The 6,089-nt window shown below is 46.1% G+C and overlaps 2 non-coding genes across 2 annotated transcripts; one reads left to right on the top strand and one right to left on the bottom strand.

The window, feature by feature from the left end:
• The first annotated feature begins 1,024 nt into the window (after positions 1-1,024).
• Positions 1,025-1,127, top strand: LOC126029256 (U6 spliceosomal RNA). The gene has a single exon (XR_007502890.1). It is a non-coding gene; the product is annotated as a U6 spliceosomal RNA (small nuclear RNA).
• A 4,555-nt stretch (positions 1,128-5,682) lies between these two features.
• On the bottom strand, positions 5,683-5,789 carry LOC126029113 (U6 spliceosomal RNA). Its single transcript, XR_007502766.1, has one exon. It is a non-coding gene; the product is annotated as a U6 spliceosomal RNA (small nuclear RNA).
• Positions 5,790-6,089: the final 300 nt, after the last annotated feature.

The raw sequence follows: 6,089 nt of genomic DNA, 5'->3' as shown, positions 1-6,089 counted from the left end.
TCAGCCCATGAATCTCTCTTTCAGGCTCCCAAATTGGGCTTAATTTGGGCTCTGACTACCTGAGTTTGAAGTATTCAGTCTCACAGTGCCACCTTCATTTCAGATGCCAATCAAAAATAGGGACCATACTACTGCCCTAGCAACCACACATACAAAAGTTTCTACTGTGTGATCAAGTTTTGTAATCACCTGGAGTGATTCCTAGAACTCAGGCCAGGTCTTATACAAGATAAATGATCTAAAAGCAATCATTTATCCCAATAGCAAAATAGGTTGATATGGAAACAAAGCCGAAGAAAGAGAGCAGATTGGTGCTTGTTCTCAGAAGGAACGTCAAGTACTTCTCTCAGGAAGTAACACCTGGAGGAACTCCCTGGAGGATCTCTCTGGAGACCCCAAAGAGAGGGTGCCAGTACATGCTTCCCTGAGAGACATATAGCATACTGTGCCTTGCCGCTTTTGTATGAGCATACACTCCCCTTTTAGCCTCAAGTCCTCACTCCAATAGGCTTCTACACCACACATTTCTTTATGAAGGGTGCACTGAGGACCAGCCCATGAGAGAGCTGCAAAGGGTGGGAAAGCAGAGCCCCCTAGCCATCTCCCAGGTGCCTCCTTCCCAGCACTCTAACCTTCACCTCCAGCTGAAGATCTCCTAATATCTTTGTTCAAGAGTTTTGATTATGCATCCTGAGTCCCTGGCCCTGAAGAGGGATGAAGGGCTGCAAGTTGTCCTTTCTCACCACCAGGGTTTTTCTGGAGGCCAACCCCCATTCTGAGAGCATGTTTGGAGCTTCTGGCAAGTGAAAGAGCCACTCAATACCCTGGGCTGAAGAAAAACAAGCAGATATGCCATTCAGATATGCCATTCCATGATCTAGCAAGGGGCTGAGAGGGTGCACATGAAATAGCATGAGAGGTAGGGGAGCCCTAGCCCCAACAAGCCAGCCAGGTCAACTAGTCAACTCTGGTGTAAAGTACCTGATTACTTTCATTTCCCAGCTCCCAAAGTGAAGTTTCCTGGGTCCTCTCTTCGGCAGCACATATACAAAATTGGAACAATACAGAGAAGACTAGCATGTCCCTTGTGCAAGGATGACACCCGAAGTGAAGTTTCCTGGGTCCCCACCCTGAATCGGCATTTAGCAAATTCCATGATCCCAATGGAGGACTCATTAGAATCCTGAAGACAGGCCTGTCTTCAAAAAATCACAGGTTGCCAGATGCTCTGATGGAGCCAAGGACAAAGACCAAACTTATGCTCCATTAGGTACCACCTGTTATATATGTGTGTGTGTGTGCACCACCCCAGGCCCAGAGAATAAGTAAAACCATGCCTTGGTCTCATTCAGCTCACAGGCCATCAGACTTATTCCCCAGGATCCACCTCATTGCAAAGAAAATTTTGTGGCAAAAGCAAATCCCTGCTGAGGCCTGACTGTGCATCTGGCTGGGTAATAGCACCAGGTAGAGATGAGAGGAAACACTATCCTGGGGAAATTGCAATCTAGATTGGAGAGAAAAGAACAACAAAAGGAATATTTCTTCAGAGAAGGGAGCAGGGAGAGTGGAAATGGCTGAATGTCTTTCCCTACAGCTAAACATGGCCCACCCACACCAGCCCTGCCTGTCATTATCAGCGGCTATGGGGGCACAGAGAGTGCTTGCCAGTACCCAGAAAACTCTGTTAAAAGTGACTGTGTCTGCTTACAGGGACGTTGCCATGGTTTGGGGTCAAGCTGACATTTTGTGTGTGTATGTGCTTTTATTGAATAGGAAGAATTACAGGCACTATAGATGTAGTGTGTTCCCAGAAACTGAGGCCAGACTCAGGGTGCAGTGGGGGAGGGAAGGTCCCAGAGAAACAGAAAAAGTGATGCAGAGTTGAGAAAGGCAGAGCCAGGCTCCCCACGGCACCCATCCAGTGCTCTCCTGTCTGCTGCAAGCTGGGTTCTCAGGGAAGAGACAAGAAAGTTAGAAACAGAAATCTGGAGCTAGAGAGCAGGAAAGTCACTGCTGCACACATGGCTGACCTGGGTTCAATCCCCAACATACAGTTCTCTTGAGTCCCACAAAGAGTGATCCCTGAGCTCAGAACCAAGAGTTAGCTTTAATCACCACCAAGCGTGCCCCCTCAAAAGGAAATCTTTATTAAGACAATAAGTCAGTCAGCCCTGGGCTTGATCTCTGGCACCATATTTAGACCCCCAAGCCCCAGCTGGAATTTTCCTGAGCACAGAGCAAGACATAAGTCTTGAGCACTGCCAGGTGTGGCCCAAACAACAAAAGCAAACACAAAAACAAGCAAACAAAAAGATGCTCAATATTATTAGTCTGCAGAGAAAACCTAATCAAAAATCCCAAAGGCCTCATTTGGCAGCCACTAACATGGCCAGATTAGAGAAACAAGAGCCTGAGTTAATCTTGGAGAGGTCCATACCAGCCCTGACAGCACTAACCTGGGAAGATTGTGGGTGCTAGTTTGCAATTCCCCCAGTTTGGGAGTTTGAGGAGGCCACACCCAGAAGTACTCAGGACTTACTCCTGGCTCTGCCCTCAAGAATCACTCCTGGTGAGCTCAGGGATGGTTCGGCAATTGAACTCTGGTTGGCTGCATATGAGGTAAGCACCCTACCTACTGTAAGGTCTCTCTAGTCCCCAGTTCTCCCTAGTTTGAAAAGATACACCACACAATCCATTCATTCCATTCCTGGGTATAAAGCCAAAATCAAGAAAAATGGTTTACAAACTGTAAGCCTTTAGCACTAACAAAATGTGGAAGGAAGACAACAGAAAAAGAAAACATGATCTGCCCCAGGGTGTAATATCACACAGTCACAATAAAATGCCGAGGACAGATACCTGCTACAACATGCATGAACCTCCATGAACTAGCTTGGATGAAAGAAGTCCAGAACAGAGTTGAGGAGATGGTTCAGTTGGCTAGAACACATGTTTTGTGTGTGAGAGGCCCAGGTTTGATTCCTGTACCAAGTGATCCCCAAACACTGCCATGAATGAACCAAGAGACTTCTAGGTGTGCACCCCCCAAAAAAGACAAGAAAAAAAAACAGGTGTATACCTTTTCAATGCCAGTGATATCTTCTTTATAGAAGAGCCATAAACTGGCTGACCATAAACTCCGCATGGCACCTCCTTGAATCAGAAATAGCTCTGCACCACAGCGTCTGCTGCAGCAGCAGCTGACCCAAGGGGCAGAGTGATTAGACCACACACAGAACCCACTGGGGAGCATCACCCCTAATGCCCCACTCGCCACAGCAGCCTTACGTGTCACATAGCATGGGGAGCAGAACAGAGCCCCCTAGTTGCATCTTGCTCCAAACCAGAGTTAATGGTTACTGAAGACATGGAAGTTGGGACCTCCTGAGACCCCCAAAGCCTCATGGGGGCACCCTGTCTGCAGTGGGGAGGGAGCGTGCTAATGCTCACTCTCTGGAATGCAGCTGCCTCTTCTAGGCCTCCAACAAGCAGGGCACTCACTGCCTGCTTCTCCCCTTTCCCTCCTTCTTCCTCTGTTCCTGCTGTCCAGGTTACACACCAGGTTGCGATATACTAGGGGGTCATTCCTGTGCAAAGGAGATCAGTGCAAAGGCCACTTTCTACAAAGCAAGTAGGTGCTGGGGAGGGAACTCAAGGCTTCACATGAGAGGAAGGGGCTCTATTCCTGAGGCGTAAACATAGCTTCACCCAATGTCCTTTTTTCCAAGGCAACCTTTGTCCAATAACTGGAGAATGAAGGGCAGAGGTGCCCGGGCCCTGGTCTTGGCTTGGAAAGACTGTTCCAGCTCCAGCCCTGCCCCCCTTGGAAAGCAGATATCCAGAACATCCCTGTCAGCCTCTCTCTTCTCCCAGCCCAGCTCCCTCACTCCTTCTTCCTGTTTCACATCCAGGCTTCTGAGCCTGTCTTCAGATCTTACACCTGAGAAAACCAAGCCTAATGGACCATGTAGGAATCTCATATACTCTACAACCTGCTCACAAGTAGAGATTCATGCAGATCCTAAAAGGAAGAAGCTGGGACAAGGTACACCAGCAAAAATCTCCAAAATATGAATATGCAAAAGAGCCATGGCACAAGAAGACACAAATGTGAATAAAGTCTTAGATTTGGAAAATGATATTATATTCCATTTATTTCTAGATGAGACTACAAGACTGAAGCATCAGCACTGGTGAAGATCAACTCAGCAAATTTGTTTTAGTAGCAGCTTCTAGAAAGGAAGAAAAAGAATAAATGGAAAAGACTTCAGGAAGGAGACTGCTCTTAGTAAAATGGGCTTTTATTTCTCTTAGAAATTGTGGGAGGAAGATATACCAAAAAAGATTGCAAACATGCAGGCCAGACAGTATGGTGGGAAGGGTGTTTGCCTTGCAGGCAAGTGGCCAACCTAGGTTTGATAGCTGCCACTCTGTTTTGCACTCTGAACACAGCCAGAGGTCCTCAGAGATGTTGGACTGGCACAGCCTTTAAAAATCATCCTTGTTCAAGACCAGAGAGCCTGGGCATGTGGACCTCACTTTCCAGTCATCAAAGGTTTTCTCGAAAAGGGATCAGAATACCAGGTGAGGATGTTGTTTGTGACTCAGGGCTTGCTGTGTGAAGCCTTGAGTTCATTCCTCAGCACAAAGCCAGGAGAAAGTTGGAGCATATCTTGGTATGACCCCAAAACAAAAACAAAAACAGATTGCTAACAACAAATGCTGGCAAGACAGTAGAGAAAAGGAAACCACTGTGGATCAATGTAACCTTTGTGGGAAATGGTACAGAGATTTTCCTTAAAAAGTTCAAACGGGGGGCCAGAGAGGTGGCATGGAGGTAAGGCGTTTACCTTTCATGCAGAAGGTCATCGGTTCGAATCCTGGCATCCCATATGGTCCCCCGTGCCTGCCAGGAGCAGTTTCTGAGCACAGAGCCAGGAAAAACCCCTGAGCACTGCTGGGTGTGACCCAAAAACCACAAAAAAAAAAAAAAAAAGTTCAAACAGAGGCCACAACACAATGTGCTGAAGTACATGCCTCGATTACTTAAGACATAGTTCAATTCCCAGTACTGGTAGAGCACCATTGGGACCAAGACAACATTGACAATGGCCTACACTGAGACTCCCCATGGGTGGCATAACTGCTCCCCCAAAGAAAGAATAATAACAGATAGACCAGTGACCAGAGAATATGAAGCACTAATTTGGGGAGGTTTCTCAACCCTGATGTTCACAACAGTATTACTAGCCTAGTTATTGCCTAGTTTGCCAACAAACCTAAAGGCTTATAATGTCCATTGCTAGACACTGGATGAAGATGTGACCTGTCTACTCAATGGAATATTTCCCCACAAGTTAAAAAGGCAAAATCTTGCTCTTAATAGCATGGATGGAATCTGAAACAATTATGTTCAGTGGCATAACCCTGGAATGAGACAGTTACAGATGGTTTCCCTCATAAGAGGTATATAAATAAACAAAGTAAACAAACAAACCAGGGTAAAAATAATTCCTAGTTTGTGTCTACTCTTGTGTGGATAATAGTTTTAAGTAAATAAAATGAAGATAAAGATAAGAAATTTGTGCAATAGTTTGGTCTGGGGAGATGGACATAGAACATTTGTTACAGTGATTCACTAGAATTCTCAGCATTAAACTGTTTCCCAGTCTTTTTTTTTTTAATATGGAACACTTCATGAATTTGCATGTCATCCTTGCACAGGGGCCATGCTAATCTTCTCTGTATCATTCCAATTTTAGTATATGTGCTGCCGAAGCAAATACCTGTTTCCCAATCTTAAAAAAAATATTGGCATGCAATTTTGTCAGCATCCTGAATGAAGAAAGCAGTGTTTACCCCAGAATCAGGGGATAGTGTTCACCCAGGATCAGGGGAGAGGAGTCTCAAGTGTAAACTGAGAGACAGCACTGCAGTCAAGGGGGCATCACCAGAGAAAATCTCTCTGGCCCTGGCAGCAGGACCCCTGGAGATGCAGATCTACTGAGGACAGGAATGGTAGAAGATGCAACTTGAGAGTGGCAGAGAACCCATTACAGAGCACTCGAGCTGTGCTCAGGACTATT

The sequence above is a fragment of the Suncus etruscus genome, chromosome 14, assembly GCF_024139225.1.
Source record: "Suncus etruscus isolate mSunEtr1 chromosome 14, mSunEtr1.pri.cur, whole genome shotgun sequence".
Lineage (NCBI taxonomy): Eukaryota > Metazoa > Chordata > Mammalia > Eulipotyphla > Soricidae > Suncus > Suncus etruscus.
This window is presented reverse-complemented; position numbering and strand designations above follow the sequence as displayed.